At 40.6% G+C, this 20759-nt stretch overlaps 1 protein-coding gene across 7 annotated transcripts in view; it reads right to left on the bottom strand.

The window, feature by feature from the left end:
• Positions 1-20759, bottom strand: part of ctnnd2b (catenin (cadherin-associated protein), delta 2b) — a 236594-nt gene extending 215835 nt beyond the window's left edge. For all 7 annotated transcript variants that reach the window (XM_085440168.1, XM_085440170.1, XM_085440172.1 and 4 more), the window contains exon 1: positions 20457-20759. The gene's annotated coding sequence lies outside the window, so the exon portion shown is untranslated. The remainder of the gene's footprint in view (positions 1-20456) is intronic.

The following is a 20759-nucleotide window of genomic DNA, read 5'->3' as shown; positions in this document are numbered from 1 at the left end:
AAATTATATTGTGCCAACATTTAGGCAACAGAAGACAAGGGGATAAATTATTTACTGTTCCTTTAACTAATATAGTTAATGTTTTTTTTGGATGGGGAGCTCAAAAATAAATAAATGCATAATTTATCAAAATAGTTAATTTTTAAATAATGGCATGATTTGCTATAATCTGTCATTTAAAAAATAGAAAAAGTAGTTCTTGCATTAAGTGAAAAATAAGCTTCATTTTTAAGAACAACTAGTCATTATCCAATCTAACAAAAAAGTCAGATTTTCTCACCTTAACATTTCTCTTAACAATATTTTCTTTAATGTTATAACACAATTCAAGTTGACCTTGAAGACCTTTGTGAATGTAAGCTAAATGACCCCACTGCAAAGTTTTATCACACTTCATTCAAAACTTTATCACGTTCACAGAATGACACCGGTGCATGCAAACACTACCATAAACCTAACCTGCTTGGCAGAGGTAAAAAAAAAAGGGTTATGAAAATGAAAAAGCTCAAACAAGGACACAAGTTGTCTGCTAAAGTTGTGAGTTTCTACAGTATGCATTAGCATTCAAAGCATAAAGCACAATCCACTGCTACGCCTGCACGGTGTCTGCATACATAGAACATACATCTGAGGAAAGATAAGCTGACCATAGAGGAATTCATCCTTGGCAAAAGCATTCAGTACAAAGGCTTCCCATTGCTATTCTCAGCACTGCAAGCATCACCATTACCACCCCGGAGCACTACTAGCACACTGGCTAGTTACTATAGTGCCATGCATAATACATCAGCCTGACTTTGAAGGGCTTTTCTCTACAGATATGACATCACTGAAGAAATCGCTTATGGAAGGCAGCATCAAAGTTCCGCGGCCGCCTTCAGCTTCTGCCTCGGACCGTGGCTAAAGCTCAAGCCCAAGCGTGAGAGCGTTGGCATCAAACAGCCGAGATGACGGTTTAATGCGAGTTGGGGCACCTTGTGAAACACTGAAATGTCAAGAAGCAAATACCTCTTCAAAAACACTCGTAAGTATCATTTTAAGCTGCAAATGTGACCATTCTGGACAATTTTGGAGAGATAAGAATACTTGCTGCTTTCCTAATGGGTCATGCTTTCTGAGCATGACAAATCAAAGTCTTCCGGTTACTTTTATGGGATGCTCTGATGCCTCTTTGGCCTGACAGCACAGACATGTTATGCAATTTGAGAACAGAGCTATCAAAATCATCTTACATCAGGACCAACACAGCAGATGATGTCAAATGATGAGTCTTCATCCATTCAGCCATCCATTCATATTTACAGCTGGCCTTATGACCCCCATTAAATTAGCATTAGCGGCGGTTTGCCACGGTTATTTTTAGTGCTTATCACCCACTACAAGAACTGAACCAATTCCGCTTTCTTTTGATTCTTGCTTGCGAGGCTTCATCTAAACATAAAATAACATAAATGGAGAGATTCCCTAAGCTGCATGCCCACTTTCAGTGGGCTTCGTTTTGGCTTCTTTTCATCATTATCTCCAGCAGAACAGGACATGCTGTTGCATTCCCAGTAGCACTGATACATTTTTAGCAGTTTGTACAAAACAGTGCTGAGCTGCAGATGGGTTTGAATTGCCACAAAGCAACAACACAAAGCCACAACCGGCACTTCCCCCAAGCATCTGTTTAGCTTTGTGAGCTAAAAAAGAAAAGTGGATGCAGAGGCTTATTAAGCCACCTCTCACTACTGAGATGACACACGCGTTTCTGCTTCAGACTGGCCTGTCGTAGTCACTGCAGTGACATATGTGCCTTCTCAGTACTGGCTGGGATTCCTCTTTTTCCTCTTTAGCGAATGAAAAAATGATGCCACCTCTGCCCTGGAGTGTATATGGTGTGGCCAGTTTCTTCTCTTTCTCTCTTGCAGTACTATAAATAGTGGAGAGTGCTGCTGTCTCTCATATTTCATGTGTCACTGGCTCCCACAGTCACAAGTGAAGAATGCTCACCACATATATAAAGCCTCTTCTTGCCTCCCTCTTCACTCGCTTGCACTACTTCACTCTCCTGATAATCATTCTCCTCGTTCCTCTCCGTGCTCAAAGACCAGGTCTGACTCACCTTTTTTCAAACAGCAAGGACTGCAAGAAAAAGTAAAGCATTTTGAATCACATTAAGCTTGCCATGATTTTTAAAAGAAAATAATAATAGCAGTGACTTTACACTTTGTGTTTTAATTTGAATTTGTAAAACGAACACTTGCAAATGCTCAAAAGTCAGGGTAGTGCAGCACTCGCATCGAAACCCAAGGCAGCAGTGCTACAATTAAAGGCTGTATTGGAGGGTATGCACATACATAATTTTCTACCAATCAAAAGTTGGTGGTCATTTAGAAATGCCTTTTACTAGAAGGAAAACCTTAGATACAATTATGTTTTTTGACAACCAGGGTGGTTTACCATAAGACTTGGATAGTGTAACTTGTGGATACTGCCTGAGCCATGGTGCAAGTGGAGCACAGGCGAAGTTTGTTGTACCTGAGCTTTTTGTCGTTTTAATTTGTAGGGTTCTCATTTTGTTCATTCTGCTATTTTCAGCAACTGACAAACAAAATCTGTTAAAGGTGAGAAGCATGCCGTCTAGCTCTACTCCCATCAGTGACTAAAAAAAGAACAGAGGAAAAGATAAGCTAGTATATGTTGATTGTACCCACTTAACCCTCTAACTTCAATCAACCTTTAAGCTAGCTAAAAATAGGACTGTACTGTTGTTGAGATGCTGAAAAAGCTTGCCCACAAAAGGCTTTTTCACATCGGAGGCTACGATAAGGTTGCGTGAATTACCTAAAATTTTTGTTGAGCTGGCCGTTGATGACATTTTTGGCAGGCGCTCATAGTCATCAGGTGTACGCCTGTGCGCCTGTTGCTTCTCATTCTACAGTTCTACAGGTTGTGTGAATATGTGTCACACTGTGCTGATGTCAAAGTTCAGCTGTGTTGAAGTTTGACTGGGGCACCTGTGAGTGCTCCCTGGTCAGCGGGCTTGTGCTCTGGTTTGTTCAACGCAGCGGGAAACTATCATTGTGCAGCATAAACCATAGAAAAGAATGGGGTTCAGAGTGCAGTGCAGTGTATGCTGCTTCCTATATGAAAGGCAGCAGTCTTAAACCAACTTTAAAGTAAATATATCCATGTTGACTGCTAAAAAATGGTTTTGGTCATAGCTAATTTCCTCATTCATGAGTATTGTATGGAGGGGAATTTTTTAGATAACGTAACCCATAAAGTTGTGTTAAAACTAGCAGCTTTGAGTAACAGGAAATTATCGTTGTTTTTGCCTTGATCAGCATTTGATTATGGTTGGGGTTGTTTCATGCATCTTTTAATGCATAGCGTGTAATTTAATATTGTACAGCTGTACCTTGCTAGTAGAGAAGGAAGCTAGCAACTTCCCAGTGTTAGCTAGTAACTTCCCAGCTTTACCCATTCACTGTTTTTTTTTGTTTGTTTGCTTTGTTTTGGGGTTTTTTTGGTAAAGCGAGTGATAGCTAAAGGGCCAAACCCCAGGCTGCAAACAATCGTATCAGTTGCTATGGCTACATTTTTTTTTTATCAATGATGCTTTAGCTGTGGTGATTTGAAAAATGGAACCAAATCTGAATCTGCGAGTGTATTAACTCGCATACGCTGACCACAAAACTCACACTTTTCACACATTTTTATGCCACATGTGCATTCCACACACACATACATGCACAGCTAAAAAGAATTCCATATCTGAGGTGGGGCCATTTTAATAAACCAGAGTGTTATTACTTTGTTGCATCTGATGGGCTTTTCCTAAGGTTTATTATTTAAAAACACTTTACGGTTGAAATCATATTCTGATGTATTACAAGGCTATTGCATTTCATTTCCTTCCACTTACTTTAAATCAACATCTTTTAGTTTTTTGTCCTGGTGTGACATTCATCAAGACCTAATAGCAAGCTCTTTCCTTTTCAGTGTACCTATTTTTCTACTCTTCTAATAATAATTTCCTGTCCTGATTCACATATTATTTACTGCTTCTGAAGCATTTGTTGTGCTCATAGTTCTCATGGTAGAGTAAGTGCACGAGGGTGTTTTTCAGCCTAATTATAATGGTCATGTGGTGCAAGAAATTCGTATTAATTACATTTTTTCTAGGCACAGAGTAGCCAGATACCCCCACTTCATCTTGAACACAACAATCGACTCAAACAGCCCTGTGGAAGTTGCTGCTCAATGTAGAGAAAACACTGAATTATCTTTTAACCTCTCCTAAATGGGAAAACAATAATGTAGCTCTCTTTTTTTTAACCTCGAGTAAGTGTTTGGCTTCAAAAGTAGGTTTTTATTGGGCTACTTTTTGTCACTGAAATCTGGCAACAGATGTACAAAATTCTGGCAACAGATGTGCTCAAATCTGGCAGCAGATTTAACAGAGCTCAGAGGGTGGACATATGAAATTATCTGCAACATGCTTTAATAATCTGTCAACAAAAGACCACTAAGCTCTAAACCAAGGCTAAGGTTTTAGTTTTTACAATAATATTAAATATCCATTTTATCCAGCCAGCTGCTCTGTCGTGGCTTACAAACTATAATCACATCATCTAAACTATTATGATGGTTTAAACTAGCAGTGAACCCCAAACATTTTCTATTCTCAGTAGAAATTCCATAATGTTGTAATCTACGACAGAATTACAAAAACTTCTATAATCCCAATGCCACTACAGGAGCATCTCCTCAATTATCTACCTATTTTCTTCCAGAGATAGAAAACCATTCACACCTTTGGTCTATTTAGAATCGCCATTATCCTAACCACAAGCATGCCTTTGGACTATGGGAGGAAGCTCGAGTACCTGTAGAGAACCTACACAGAGAACACGCAAACTCCACACAGAAAGGCCTCAGATATGAGTTCAACCCAAGGACCCTCTTGTTGTGAGGCTACATTGCTATCCACCACACCACCACGCCGTCCCTCTCAGTGAATCTTTTTGGTTGTAATAACTTAGTTAGCTTTAGGGACGGATCATGACTAAGAGGTTAACATAACGAACATGTGCTTAAAGTTATAATGTAACTTGGAGATTCTAACCCATCCAAGCATCTATATCTATTTATTCTGGAAGAGGCTATAAAAACTGAAAGAATCTGACAAGGGTCAGTCAGTTTGAGGATATATTAAACTTTTCTGTTGGTAAGACTGATGCTTTTACCACTGTTAGTCGGTGTTAGCTGTTATTAGCCATTTTTGGTGAAATGGTTTTTGAATATAACTTTGTTGGACTCTGATTGTGATGCTTTTTGAATAAACTCTCACGTGATGTGAGACTGTGAGAGTGTAATCAAACTTATTTTTAGAGGGAAAATGTGATTTTTAAGATGCTAAGTCCTAACATTAGCTAGCTCATTGTTAGCTTATAACCAACTATTGGTTGTTTAGCTAGTTCTTGTCAGCTGTCTGGACATGGACATGTCTGATCTACTGACGATAAGTAGTTGTGTCAATATTGGGAATAATATGTAAATGTGTTAGAACCGCGACTTCGGTTCAGTAGATGAGAAGGAAGAGGACTGACACGTTCCCAGATACTGTAGGGGATCACAATAGGAGGGGCTTCTAAAAACCTTTAACTTGACATTAAGTGGCCTGTTGCTCTATAACTTAATTTCCTCCTTACCTCCCATCATAATTGTTGCTCACGAGCAGAAGGTGGCACAAAAAATATGAGTCTTACAAAACTGCGTAAAGGGAGTACAACTTCATGCTCCAACACTGTTTGGACACTGCACTGTTAGATCTTCGAAACTGAGGCTTTTTGAAGTTAGAGCTGGGAAAATTAATGCAAAAATATATACATATATATGTATAAATAAAATAAACACAGGGTTTAATAGTGGAAGCAGATAAACATGCAAAATGAAAGACCATGCAAACCTTTCAAGATTTAAAGGAAAACATTTTAAAAAAAGATCGAGTGAAACCGACTTTGAAGCCGCCCTGCTGTAGAACTAGAAGATGCAGACGTGTAAATTTTGAGAGGCCACAAAAACTGTTAAGCTCAAAATTATAGCTGTGTCAAGATGAATGTCTCCTCTGTGAAACATTTCAAAACGCAATATATTTTGATTAACAAGTTGACTGAAATAAGTGGAGGGCATACATAGCCAGCAAAATAGGTGACGTCAGTCAGACGACCAGGGTCGGACACAAACACGTGGCTCTAATGTTCTAGTGCACCATGACTAGGGCTGAACGATTATGGAAAATAATCTAATTGCGATTTTTTGCCCCAATATTGCGATTGCGATGCGATATGCGATTATTTTTTAAGGTCTTTGTCTTCTGTATTATTAAACAAAGACAAGCAATACATCATATAGTATGGCCAATACTATATTACATTAATTTTAAACTGTTCTTTCCTGGAAGACAGACCTCTGTTATGATGACATGAGGTGATGCATGAATTGATGACTGACATTTTTATTTAACTTCTTCAATCACAACAGTATATTTGAACATACACAATAGTTTATTTTTAGCTTACAAACATCTGAGCATAAAGTGCTGACAAGGAACCCTGGTGTAAACATTAAAATGAAAGTCAGTACAATGTGCAGATTGCAGAAATATACATAAACAAAATCAGTGGCTTTACCACACTCAGTTTTTCGACATCTGTGAACTACTAGACAGTCATTCAATTAAAAAATAATATTAAATAAATAAAACTAATAAATAAAAAATACACACATCTTACTGATCTCTGCAGTCAGTAACATTACACATAAAGTGCAAACATAATAGCAATTGTATAAACACACACACAATAAAGGCGTGAAATTGGACGGTCTAGCCTTCTGATTAGCTAATCAGAAGGCTAGTTCTGATTAGCGTCACCGCTGTCTCGGTGGAGTTTAATAAACTCGGCCGTCTGCTTCTTGCTATCTAAAATATAACCAGACACTGGCGTAAATTCTCGACTGTCTCATACTTCTGTTTAATAAGTTTTCTGTTTGACGTTTAGTCAGCTGTGTGAAAACCAAGGAGGAACCCACCCGGGGGATTAATAAAGTTTTATTTTATCTAATCTAATAACTTTAATCTCAGCCAAACCGATTTACTCACGAACAAACAAAACACTGAAAAAAGCCCAACAATAACATTTTTAGGTTGTCTAAGTGACTTATATATTACGTTTAACCCGAGCAGCGAAACTCCGCGGTGATCTGAAAATGATGTGCCGGGAGTTGTGCCGTTCTCGGCCGCATCAGTAACCCTCGAGCTCCCGGCTAGCTGTCGAGCTGGTGGGTAGCAGACGCCTCTGAAAACGTCGAAGCACTTTTGCAAATATGGGATATCTTGATAAACCGAGCAGATATTTGATGTTTACACAACTACTTTCTCGCCTGAAAATATTTTAAAAGTTTATTTTGTGACCCAGAAAGATTAGTATGAGTAATTTTAAAACTTAGTAGCGGCCGCCATTGTTGGAAACTGGAGTTTGGCTGGGCCGCGCTATGAATTCTGGGATATGGTAGTAATTTGGACAGCCTTCGGCGCGTCGCTGTGACGTAATCGGTCTACAAATGCGGCCTCAGGAGGATGCAGCCCATGAATTTGGACATGTCCAGAGTATAATCGCAGCCTTTGCGGTTAGAAAATTGCACTTGATCATGTCGCGATATTATCGCAAATGCGATATATCGTTCAGCCCTAACCATGACTCCTTTTGGAAGTAATTCTTTGACAATCAAATGTAATGAGTGTTTATATAAATGTAAGGAAGAGGCCATTGTTGTCTGATCAGTGTCTTAACTGTTAAGACAAGTTAATGGTGGATACTGCATTATTTCCCTGCCACAAATCAATGGAATTCATCAATTTTGCTCAAAGGCTAAGATAAGTAAGGACACACTGTCTTTTTGTTACTATAGCAGCTGAGAGGAGTACAAACGTGGAATTCCCAGCTCTAACTCACATATTGAAGCACATGGTGTGCAGTATGTTAGCCAGCTGAGCGAAAATCTCGGTGGGAATTGACCCTTAGCCAATAAACTGCAAAGTCTCTTCGTCTCTCAGTCAGACACAATACTTAGTCATTAGTGAGACGCTTAGCTCAACCTGACTAATCCCTATTAGTCAAACTTAAAAGGTCTGAGAAAAAATATTTCCTTGGAGTTGCAGTCAGGAGCACATTCTGGGTAGTAAGGAGCATAATGGTCTTATTTATTTTGTCTAGCAAACAGAGTGTCTGATAGCTGATTCACTTCATTTACATCTGTTTCCCAGTTGCAAATGTCCTGTTTATTCTCTGTCTTCAAAGCTGTTTAAAATACTTCAGTCTCTGCTTTGTCTCAGATGTGCCACTGAAAATCTTTAAAAAGTCTGATCTGCATTCTAATCAGTTTCCAAATTCCCAAAGAGTCGGGGTTAAATATAACCTTGAACGTAAAGGAAAATATGATGATGGAAAAACATTACTGTTATTAAAATGTGAATTGGATTTTAGCTTACATATAGCTGGCTCATTCACTAAATGGTTGGCTAAGGTGGTCCTCTATTGATTGCTCCTGTGTGCTTCTCTGGCCAGGCTGGTCAATGACAACACTCATTTCAGCCAATCCCAAATCCAGAGCACTGCACTAACAGCGCGGGTGTGGCCACGTGAGTGGAGGGGTGGGGTGGGGAGGGACGACTTTCACGGGCACTGACTGGAAACAGCATTCTCATTATTTGCACTGCTTGTTTTGCATCTAAACCTCCCATAACAAGACCTTTACAGCTAATTACCCCTCTTAATGTTTCCAGCAAAATAAAAATAATATCCAGAGGGGGGAAAAACACAATTGTATTACAATTTTGTCTTCATTCTGGTTGTTCGGTGTGAGCGTACCAAGCCATTGATTAATGGCAATGACTGATAGATCAGTAAACCTGATGACTCACGTTATGTTCAATTGTCAGCTGTCTGGAGACATGAGGGTCAGGCCTCTAATCCGCTGACAATAAGTTATATCTGGCGTATGTGGTTGCTCTCTTATGACATAAGATAAGATAAGATAAGATAAGATAAGATAAGATAAGATAAGATAAGATAAGACTTTATTCCCACAACGGGGAAATTCTTGCGTCACCTCAGCTCAGGTACAGATATTAGAAGGAAATACAAAAATACAAATAAGTACAATCAATGAAAAAAAGTAAGATAATACACTATACACAATGGTAGCATACACAGTATGTGATTATGGATATAGTTGGAAATATGGAAGACATAAACTATATAGCTTGATAAAGCTATTGTACCACTACTATTCCATATATAAACAGACATACATAAACATGATGCCATCTTGGGCACTATAATAAAGATGGCAGGGCAACATGGCGGCTTCCACAAACCAATACATGCTTTTATGTATTTGTAATGGATTAACTCTTAAGTTTATGAGTATTAGAATCTGTGTATATTTAAGAGTTCAGTGTGCTTATTCTGTTAAACAACCGCATGCACACACAAAATAAACTTGTTGCACTGTTGTACATGGGTTGTAGATGGACATGCGGAGTGGTCTCAGTGGCACTGGACTCGTGCACTTTGGAAGACCTGCGCAGAGACTGACAACTCGGTGACGTCGAAGCGCAGAGGTGGGCAGTCAAGTCTTGCACGTTGACGTAAGGAACCCTTGCTACAGTTTTGCCTGTCTGCTAAAGGAAAGCAGCATTGCAAAAAGAGTAACCAGTTTTTCTCAGTAATCATGTTTTCAAAACTGCTGAAAGCTGAAACAGTAACTGACAATAATAACATTACATTAACACAATGCAGCTTGACAGCCAAAAACGTATTATGCCAGCCTCCAGGTGCTTGCTTGAAGCAGAGGTGAGGTAACTTTACTCTTTTCTACTTCACATCCACATTTCAAACTTGTAATCACAAAAACGATGACTCAAGTGACATCCCTTTGGGCAATTTATCAGTCTTTGTGCTTCCCAAGGGCTTCACCGTAGACAGTAGATACATAGCCCTTAAGCAACAATGAACATTTTCTGAAATAGTTCAGTGTTTGGGAACAACTGGGAGTAGCAGTAGCAAATATACTGGGAATGCATGTAACAATTGCAAGTCGGCTCACAGAGAGAACACGGTTGCAACAGCAACCTGTGCAATGCTGTTGTGTCTTTGTAAAATACTATTTTTAAATATCGTTTGGGACAAACTGGTGGCTGTCTGACCGTGCATTTAAGCATTGTCAGTCCACCACCCATCCTCTCCAAATAGCTGTGCACTGCATTATCTGAGCTACCCCACAACTGTTCATTATGGATGCACTTGTGTGTGAATAAAATGGCTTTTGCCTATGAGCATAAGCCACAGGTACGAGCCACACACATCACAAAGATACCCAGACTGTCTAGAATGCGATGAGGGTTCAGCTGAAGTGTGGCCTACATATGCAGTTTTCTTTGTGCTACATTTGGCCTTGCCTAACAGTGTTGGGTCAGCCTGCAACTCAACCACGTGTCCGTTTCATAAAGGCCAGATGGGCATTGTGACATTTGAGGTCATGTCTGGCCTACAGAACATTTGCCAATACCGTGCCTGTCATGGTAAAAGTAGCCCAGATTAGGCCCAAATGTATCCACTATCTGGGATTAACTCTGGATACAGAGAAAAACGCTACTACGGCTAGGTTGGAGCTTTTCCAACCTCACTACTTTAAAGAACAGAGTAAATCTATCAACATGGAGGTCCACGCTGCTGCCTCAAATCTTTGGTTTGCAGCTGCCTGAATGGGACGCCGAAGTGCTGAGCAAACCTTTAAGATAAAGAGGAGATTAGTGACTGTCAGGGCGCTGGCTGGATGTGAGTACAGTGAATGAAGAGGCATTAAAGCCAGACAAAGCAGCACCCAACTGGCCAGACGCCACTTCCTCTACCACACGTGTACACACACACAGACACACACACACTCTTAGAAAACTGCAGGCAAGCAACTGCTGGCAAAGGGTTCGAAATTAATGAGCACTCGGGGCACCAAAATGCCCTTTAAAGTTTAAAAAATGCTTAGGACATAAAAACTGTCAGAAAGAGAACAGATAACACTGCCCTCCATTTTTGAAGAACTCCTTTGCTTTTCATCCTCGGCGCATTTAATTGGTGGTGTGGTCATTTTTTTATGGCATTTAATAGCCACTTAAGGGGATTTTTTTTTCCTTTGCAGCACATCGAAAGCGTTATCGGTCACAAAATAATCAAGGACACAGCCTGAAGCGAGAGCATGCACTGACACCGTGCAGTCTGTAACAGACCCCACACAAACCACACTGTCAGCAAAAAATGAAGCAATGGAGGAGTGGAAGGTGGAGTGGTTGGGACAACCTACAGTGTTTATTCACCAACAAAAGCCATTAGGAGCACACAAAAAAAGTAACAATGAGAAAAAAGGGGGGGCAGGAACATCCTCTGTAACAGCACTGATTTAACACGTGAAAAGTCAGTATGCATATATCCTCTGCCGCTTCCAAAGAACCCAGGTGGTGGAGTAAAGCAGAGTGAGAACTGCTCTCAACAGGGTGATAAGTGTTGAATGGGTGTTTGACCACAATGTGTCATTTTTTTGATTATTAATATTTTTAGCTTTACAGCTCCAAAAGCTTTGCATGCTTTCTCCCGGCAGCATTAAAGATAGAAAGCTCATTCGTAATTATGTAAGGCCCACTTACTCGTAAGAGTGAGAACAAAGAGCGCCTGTCAGGCTGCAGTCGACGGTCCTTCAATGCCCACCGAGTCAAAAAAACACAACAACACACACATGCAAAGAAGCGAGGGCACGCAATCTAAATCTAAATTACATGTGGGTAAACACGAGACAAGAGCTGCTTCCTTTGTTGGGACAATAGAGCATCACTGCCTTTATGTGTGTGAGTGTGCAGTGGAGGGTAAACAGAGGGCAGAATATGAGCATGCAATAATTTAACACCCCCCCCCCCCCCGAAGAAAAAATTTAAATGAAATGGACATCGACTGGGAAGACAAGTTTACTTCTCTTGTTTTCTGCAGTCAGAAACCCTGACGCCCGGTTCAAAATCAAGTGATGATGCGTTATTTACTAAATCTTCCATGCAGTATAACGTAATAGCATTTTTCTGTGATGCAGCTAATTCAAACTAGAACAAACTATGATAATTTCTTTAAATAGGTTGACTGTAAATGTGGAATATCACTTGTTAGCTGTTGTGCATTTGGTTGGGACTTGAATTAGCACAAAAATGAGCCTGATATCAGACAGAATTCTTGATCTTTTTCTCAGCTAGTTACACACTGACTCCAGCCTAACCAGGGAGGGAATCAGAATCAGAATCAGAAAGACTCGGGCATTAGGTTCTCCCTAAACAATGATTAGATGCTAATATTTCTTTCTGAATACTGTCCACACTGATGCATCCCATTATCTTTTGGGGTATTTTTCCATAAGGGGGAGCAGAGCAGTGGAAAACCAGGTCCTGTTCTTTCATCTGTTGTTCATTAGGCTTGGTGGTGTCAAAAATAAGTGAACACTCATAACTATTGGGTCTCTTTATTTAATACCTTTTCAGAGATACATAACGTTACATTTGATCCTTCTGCTCTAATGGCTATCTTTGGAGTGATACCTCAAAACGTCACTTTCTCAAAACACGATTCGAGTTCTATTGCCTTTGCTTCACTCATTAAGGCACCTTGTACTTTCAGGATGGAAACAGGAAGCTCCTCCCACACATGAACAGTGGCTTGCTCATGAGGTTTTTGCATTTGGTAAAGATGAGATATACACTGGCAGGTTCAACCACCAAATTTCTTAAGGCGTGGCAGCCATTTCTAACATACATGGAAATATTTAAAATGTTTTTAAAATTTAAAAACCACCTTATCTGATACGAAATGTCTACATCACTATTGTGGTTAACTGTACACTGAGTGTCCCTTATACATTTTATTTTTATATTTGTGTTTTGCTTTGTTTTGTTTTTTGTTTGTTTTTCTTCTCCTCTCTTTCTGTTATCTTTTGGGGTATTGTAAATACTGAACAGCAAAGTATTGTATATTCAAAGTTTTGTATTAACATGCTGTTGAAACTTAAAATAATTTTTTTATTTAAAAAAAAAAGAAAAAAAATTGAACACTACCCTGTCAAGGTCACAAATTAAGGATGCTTGAAGGCAGGTTCACAATACCATTAATCCCACCTGTGGTGCTCATTGGACTGCGTTTTACTTCAAATGTATTGGAACTAACTATGAATGAACTAACAAGGTAAGAGCCTTCTGTTCACTCTACTACAGGCTGAACAGAAGTCTTTTCTAATCTCACTGTTAAAACAACCATTTCAAAGCCCACAACCATTATGATAAATATTTTTTAGCATTGTTAAACATATTGCCAAAAAGTACATTTCACACGCAACATAAAACAGCAAAGTCCAGGGGGGCAACTCTCCCACCCACCTACTCACTGTGTCCCTCACACACTCCAAGCTAATTGGGAGTCGCCCCTCGCTGACCTCCCCTCACGCACAAAAAGAGTCATCGCCATGACAGCAGAGTTTTGCTCATTATCCCCAACAAGGGTCTGCCTTGTTAGAGCACAAACTGCCACGCAGTACCTGGCTGACATCACAGAAAAACCCGAGTCCATGTTGCCACAGCAACCACAACTCGGCAACCATGATTTGCCGGCGTTTTACTCCGTGGGGGATTGATTGGGTGAGCAATGCAGTGAAAGGTGGATTAGGAGTATTATTGTTTCCCTCGGTGCAGAGGGAAATACAAGGTCTGAGCTTTGCCAGACACAAAGAGAACGGTGGACCCGTTGAAACAATGATGAGAGCACTGGCCCCAACTTGGCTTAACACAGAGATGAAAGATGCCTCTCATTTATCCATTACTCATTAATTTGCTAATGTGCTGCAGTGATTAAAAAGTAGTGCGATGGCCTTCTGGCTGAGCAGGCTGCGGCTTGCTCCATGTGGTTACTAAATTGAACTAAATGTCATTGTTTAACTGAGCACATATTCACAGCCATGGTTGCTTTTTCTCTAAAATGTCTTTTCAGTTCACAACCAGATGGGAGCCACAGCAAATGTAGGTGCAAAGCAATAGGAGACTTTTGCAGCTGAAACACTCGACCATCAGGTAAAATGAACAAAACTCAGGTGAAAGAATGACGCATTTGACAAACAGCCATTACCCTCTTCATGTAGCGACTGTTCTGCTCCTCTCCCCTCTTAAAGCAGAGGAGAAGAGAAAACCACTCAGTACCTAAGACAGGAGAGCAAAGTGCAGCTGTTATTTGCCATCATCCATTAGCGAACCAGTCCAACCCATGAGTGAAAGCTGCAAAGAGAGGATATGGTTGGTAGTCGTTCAGTTAAATGCCCAAGCTGTGCTGCAGGTGCTCACACGGTGTCCAAACAGCAAATGTCAACAGCGGCACTGCAAATTTCCGTGAGTGTTTCCATTTAGATACACTCAAAGTTGAGTTCTTCACTCAGGTAAATTCAAAGGAGACCTTCACAATGTCGCATTTTTAAACCTCAGCCTTAACACTTTGGTCAGTGGGATGTTGTGTGTGTTCAAATATTTGAATTAAATAAAAAAAAGCTGAAAGCATTAACTTAAATGTGGGCTGTGACATACTTAAATCGAAAACCCTAAGAGTGATTCCCAGGCATGAGTGATAGTATAAAAGTCTGGACAGAAGATTTTTTTTTAGAAATATTTCACTGTCTTGTGAAAGTTCACTAAAATGCGTGGGTGTGAATGAGATTTCTGAGAACTTAATGACTTATCCAGTACTGGAAACTGGTGATAAATACATAATAGATAGATAAATGAGCTGAATATTTGGAAAAGTTAAGGCAAAGGACTTGCACAAGAGAAGCCTATCACCTGCAAATGTGTGTGGATATGAGAATTTAACTGACGAGATGTCATTAAATATCTCTGTAAAGAAGATCAGGTCAGTATTAAAGGTCATGCTAAAAACAACCAAAAAACTACAAAGAGACATATAATTTGTAACATTTTCTTGAAGGATTTTTCAATTTCAATTAAATTTTATTTCTACAGCGCCTACAGACTCTACAGACCCTACAATAATACATACAGAGAAAAACCAAACAATCATATGACCCCCTATGAGCGAAGAACTTTAGGGACAGCGGGGAGGAAAAACTCCCTTTTAACTGGAAGAAACATCTGGCAGAACCACGCTCAGGGAGGGGCAGGGCCATCTGCTGCGACTGGTTGGGGTGAGAGGGGTTTTTATCTCACTGTACATGAATTTCTTTCACTTTCCCCTGAGAACACAAAGTCATAGTGGCAATCGTTGATGTTTGATATATTTGTTAACTTTGTTAAATAATTCTTCGTTTCTTTTTTTTTAAAATTGCTTTAGTTTCATTTGTTCTTTAACCAGGTTTTACAAAATGCTGCCCATGGTGTTGGCACCTTGTCCTGCTTCTTGCATCTCCTGCTGTGTTTCTGCTCTGAGTGGTTCACACAATAAAGAGGTTGTTGACCAGGCAACCTATCTCTCCATCTACACACTGATGGTGGGAGGGGGAGCCTGCTGTGTGATATGAATCAGATACTGCCATGATTGGAATACAATGACCTGGCAACACAATCTCTCTCTCTCTTCTCTCTCTCTGTGTCCATGTCTCTCTCTTTTTCAGAACAAGGTTATCAACAGAGATTATCTGGTTAGGACAATGGATGTAGATAGTGAAGACTTTACCTACAATTCATAGCTCAGTTTTCCCTGTATGCCATTTTTACATCATGTTATTACTGTAATGATGGCTATGAAATTAATAGCCAGAGGAAGAGAGCTGCCCTGTGGTATGGACATGATGATGCACAAGTGAGATATTTGCCTTTGTTGACAATTAGTCACTATAATAATTACATAATAATGTCAAGAATCTGCAGAGGACATTAGTATTTTATCTGTAAATCTTACATAATATCACTATAGAGGCAAGAGAAATGATAATATAGTAATGCACCTGCAAAAGTAGGTCATACGATGTTTTATTCTAATGAATTATTTGTCAAAACCCTATATGCTATTATATAGTGTATGTATAATATGTCTAATAAAAATTGAAGACCTTTTTTTCTCTGTAATTTCATCACTGAAGGGGCAGCTGTGGCTCTGGTGGTAGAGCGGGTCCTTTTCCATTTGGAAGGTCGGTGGATTGATCCCTGAGCCCCCCAGCCCACATGCCTTCTTGCACAAGTGCGTATGCAACTGTGAGAAAGCGTTTAGGCATAGATAAAAACACTGTGTGATTTGCGGTAGAAAGTGCTTTGAGTGCTCAATTGAGTAGAAAGGCACTATATAAGAACCAATCCACATCCCATACTTTATGTTGAGCTCTGGACAAGTCAAATTTTGAATGAACTGCCTCAGAATGCTGTGAATACTCACACTTTAAAGTGCTGAGTGTCACCGAATAAGGACCAGTCTAATAAGTCTATTTAGGTTACGCAGTGTTTTAACTTAGATCTCGCTTTTGTGACTGTCACCACCTATAACAGCATGTAAATTTGCTAATACCTGGGAACATTACATTTAGGCTCGCACAGATCCCACCGGGGTGAGAGACAGCCTGGTTCACCTGTGCCCGACGGATACAGCCACTTAAAACGGCTGGCTGGTCTTTGACAGGCCCATGGCCGATCCTCGGCCTTTCCCCAGCCAGTGCTGAACCTTTCCGTAAAACATTGATACAGATATTTGTCTGAAGCAAATATTAACTCGAGTTTGTTCAGACTGAACGAGCAAGCCACAAGGCCGAAAGTGACACATACAGGCTGCGGTTATTGCTGACTACTGCTGCTGAATATAAAAAAAGAAAAAGATTCTTTAATGGCACTGAAAATGTTTTTATACGAAAAACAAAACCTAAATTCAAATGCCCCTTGATTATTACTATTAGCTCAAATACATTTTGTAAAAACAGTATTTTGCACAATCGGAACAAATCTCTGAGGAATACTTACCAAATCATGTTTGGTAAGTATTCAAATCATATTCATAAATCTGTAACTTGAGCTCAGTTAGGGAAATCGTTTGATTCTGAGTCTTGCACAGGAAGCAGTAATTCGTGTGTTGGATCGGTCAGTATGAGGTTATTAAAAGTTTGTCCACATCACATGCATCATCATCTGAATATAAAACCTTAATGAAGCCTGTTGAGGCTGCAGTAGCCGAGGACGATAACGGGCTCTTACTTTTCTGAGCCGTGGCAGAGTCAATCACTTTACAGACTTTACGGCTTGACTATCCACCATGAATCTTTAGCAATTAGGCAGAGAAATGACGGTGGGGGGGGGGGGGGGGGGGGGGGGGGGGTTAGGGGCACTGAAGGGGAAGGCGTGGTGTGTTGGAGGTACGCTATTATATCTCAGAGTGCCAGGTGAATGCACTCGGAAGACTGTAATGTCGCTCAGCGTGTTCAGGAAATGGAACATTTTGGAAAAAGAAGCTCTTTGATCAGTTAAATGTTGTGTGACGAGAACAGTGGCTGGCAGGTTCACCTGAGAGTGTTAAATCTGGCTTGTAGCAGTCAGTAAACACAAGCTGTTTGTGTGAGCACTCTGCCGGACCAAATGAATACTGGAGACAAGGAGCTGAAACTGTAATCATGCTCATACCAGAGCTGCAACATGATAATGATATCTATAAAGCTTTACGAGGTCACTTCTGGTAAGTCACTGGTTCCAAACCTGGATGTTGGGACCCCCCGAGGGGTCATGAGATCAGTATGAAATGTTGCTAGATGTTTGAAATGGAACTTTTTTATCATCTTGGCTCCCTGCAGCTGGTGACCTGGCCAGGTTGTACTCTTGCAGGAGATGCAAGGTGCAAGACAATTTTTTGCAAATATTTTTGCAAAGTACTTTCTGACAGTCAATACATAAGTAATACAATCTTTAGCAAGTCTCTCATTCTGCAGATGACCTCGCACTCCACCATTACAAACTGCAGCTCTCGATATTAATCCTTGTTCTCTGTAGCTTTGATTAAAAACCACTAAATAACTACTACAGTACAAACTCAGATAAGAACTTCTTAGACACCAGTTGTAGTCTAAGAAGTTGGAAGGTTGGATGGAGTAGGTTGGACCATAGGGAAGAAGTACTTCACAGCAAGTGAACTTTCAAAATAAAAGTGCTTGAGGTTTCTTCCTTTTAAAAGGGAGTTTTTCCTTCCCACTGTTGCCAAGTGTTTGGTCAAAGGGGAATCAACTGATTAATGGGATTTTCTCTTTGTTTTTATAGGGTCTTTACCTTACAATTAAAAGTTCCTTGAGGCAACTGTTGTTGTGACCAGGTGCTGTATAACTAAAACTGAATTGACCTCAATAGTCACTGCAGCTGGCCATTAAAAAATTCCCCCCAAAAGGCTGCTTAAACCTCAGTTTTTTACAAGGTTAATTTAAGGGTTTTCAGTGCACAGGTGAGGCAGATCATGTTAGATTTGCATAATCCAGCTAGCAGTTTCCCCCCCTTTTCCAGTCTTTCAACTATTTGAAGTTTACTAATTACTAGTTGTGGCTTGTGGTTACGGTTAGAAAACTGTTATTATTAGAATGGACTTGTGTATTGGTGGACTGGGCCCACTGAGAGGTAACAGGTCATCAGAAAATGCACTTCTTTTCCAAACCAAAAATGGTTTCCAAACAAAGTTTGTTTCCCTTTAAAGTACTTCCCACAGACATGTGCTACTCTACATTTTTACTGTCATAACTCCAACAATTAATCTTGTAATTTAGCATAATCTTAAAGGTAAATGCAGCTGCAGACAACACGTTGTTCTGTTTGGTCCAGCTGAAAACACACTCTATAGTGTATCATAAAAATGCTCATTTAAAAATCTAAATTTCACAAATAATTATTTTTATTTTTCAACGGGTAATGACGTCAGACCTGCAAACAAAAACTGGATGATGTAAGTGTATTTTTGTCATGTATTTTTTGCCACACCCTTTGCAGTCCCTATTTAGAAAAAAGTAACATTATTGCTGTTCTCAAATCATCCAAATGTAACTCAAAGATGACATAGTAACTCCTCTGGTTTACAGTCATTTACATGCTAACATTAACAGAAACATTGGCTAAATAACTTCACTTGGTACAAGTGCCAAAAGTGTCAGCCTTTCCATTCGTTCGGTGTCATGATGAATAGTTCACCGACAGGAAACATAACTGTTACTAACTAATGGTGATTTTTTTCCTCTGCACCTTCTCAATATCTCACTTCCTCATCATGAACCAATGACTGCCAAAATGATATAAGCCTGCTGACAACAAGTTACATTTCCCTGTCCTACATTATCTGCTCTGCCGGTTAACCCCCTAATGTCCATCACATTAAACTTCTTATATTGAGGCTAGCCAGCTTCTCAGTTTCAAGGGGGATCAGTGAGCGAAAGCCCTATAGTCCATAAGAGAAAACACAGGAATTAGCCCTAGATTAGGGATCTAAACGGCTATGCAGCCCATGGTGGCTGGAGATGTACTGGTAGGCTGTGTGGGGGCTAATTCAGCCGGCAGTGGGAAACCCCACTTTCTGCCAGGTCATAGAGCAGAAATCCACAGACAACTGACAGGAGCAAACATTATGATGTTAGCTGGTGAAAAACATAGATTTTTTTGGGGGGGGGGGGGGGCGACAACGTGATGAATGACATTAATTACTCCACAGTTGAGAGCTGGAGAAACAGCAGAAAACACACTGTGGCGGTGGTGGTGCTTTTAGTGCTCAACATGGAGCACGCAGGCAGCAAGGTGCTCTTCATCCGTCCTCATGCCTCAGTGATGGCTGAGGGAAACTACAATACGGAGCGTCCACACGCATCGCTCTGCAAAGACAACACAAAGACGGTGCAGCCGGCGCACGATGTGCCGCTGACACCCGTGATAATCACGAGAACATCGCTCATATTTAGGTCAGCCTGAAAGTAGCCTAATACCATTTTCACATCAGCCAGCCCCCTCCCTCCTCCGACCCCCACACTCCCCGGCCTGATGGATGGACGGCGAGTGAAGCTGAAATATGGGGGTTCCATTTTCATTCCACGAGCAATGCAAGCGCACCACAGCCCTTTATCGCATCATGCCAAAAGCAAAACAGACACACACACGCGCGCGCGATCCACACCACGCCTCGGAATAAACTGACACAAAAAAGAAAAAAAAACCCCCACCAAACATCTGGCACACACTTCGACACACACACACACACAATAAAACATGCAGCCATATTCCCAGCACGCTGCCATGCTCTGGCAACAAACAAAAAAAATTCTAGGCATTTGCACAAATGGGAGGTGTGAGACGAGCGGAAAGAGGACTCTGGAATGACATTGCGCCTGCTTACTGTAAAATAAATTCCCTCGGGGAGGATGGAGAGCCTCCTTTTTTCCCTCTTGACTCCCCTCCTTTCCGACGTGCGAATTTCCCGAAATTCAGACCATGCAAAACAGGTAGTCAGTCATTCCACCCCTCCGAAGTATTTGGTCCTGCTCGGCGGTAGTGCGAAAGGAGAAGGCACAACCAGCATCCGAGAGAGGAGACAGCCAGCTGTGGGGAGGAAATGAGGAAGGAAGGAAGGAGCGGCCGGGCCGGAGCACTGCGCACAGGAGAGAAGGCAAGGAAAGCGGCAGAGGTGCTCTCTCTCTCT

This window comes from Copadichromis virginalis, linkage group LG18 (genome assembly GCF_057382275.1).
Source record: "Copadichromis virginalis isolate Kocher_CV1m ecotype Utaka linkage group LG18, C_Virginalis_male_GT1.1, whole genome shotgun sequence".
Taxonomy (NCBI): Eukaryota; Metazoa; Chordata; class Actinopteri; order Cichliformes; family Cichlidae; genus Copadichromis; species Copadichromis virginalis.
The sequence above is the reverse complement of the archived record's forward strand: the minus strand, read 5'-3'. Positions and strand labels throughout refer to the sequence as shown.